Below are 929 nucleotides of genomic sequence, written 5' to 3'. Positions count from 1 at the left end.
GGCTCAGCCGAGCCGAGGCATAGGCATAGGCTCAGCCGCTCAGCTAAGTTCGGGAGCGGTACGGGCTATTGTGAATAGCCCGTACAGCAGCTCTTTGTTTCTAATGAACCGAAGGGGTCCTGGGGCCGAAGCTAGCTGAAGGATCGGCCGCAGCTACGGCTAGATCCTTCGGCTGCTTCGTGAATAGACCCCAAAGTGTCAGGATTTCATGCAGACCCCTTTTTTCTAGTAAGTGGCTCTAGAAAAGTAAAAATTAAAAACAGAACACAAAACCTGGACTACATGTTAAATTAATGAATTACTATATGTCTGAATATACGAAAAATTTATTCAGGCACATAATAATTTGTTTGAGAATGTGCGGCGGCCATGTTGGCCACCGGCGCGTTCTGCGAATGCATGCTACCATCTTGGAGGCGGGGAGCAGGATGTCACATGACGCCATGCATGCTTCACACGCCGATACAGGCGCCGCCATCATGGTATATACCTAGGTATACACCAAGATGGCGGCGCCCAACACGTGCTGTGTTATATGGTGTCATGCGCCCTGCCTCTGGAACAGGCCAATGACTGAATCCAAAATAGCATAAAAATGTGTTTTGTTTGATGAAACGAATGAAAACGTTTTTAGTTTTCGTTAATTTAATCTGAATTTTTTTTTTTTAACTTTCAATAGTTCTTTATTGAAGTCAAGTGAAGCATACATAACAAAATGCATATAACACATAACCAACTTAACATCCAGGATACAGTATGCTTTGCAATATAATTTCCATTTATAGGGAGGTTAGGAGGAAGGGAGGATGACAAAACAAGTGGAAAGAGAGGAGGGGAGGAAGGAGGGAAGACAAGGTATGGACCAGTTTGAAATTAATTTTTAGTTGTTGCACATGTCTAATAATATGTGTATGTGGGGGCGGGTAATT

Source organism: Nanorana parkeri, unplaced genomic scaffold (genome assembly GCF_000935625.1).
Source record: "Nanorana parkeri isolate BGI_ZX_2015 unplaced genomic scaffold, ASM93562v1 scaffold728, whole genome shotgun sequence".
Taxonomy (NCBI): Eukaryota; Metazoa; Chordata; class Amphibia; order Anura; family Dicroglossidae; genus Nanorana; species Nanorana parkeri.
This window is presented reverse-complemented; position numbering follows the sequence as displayed.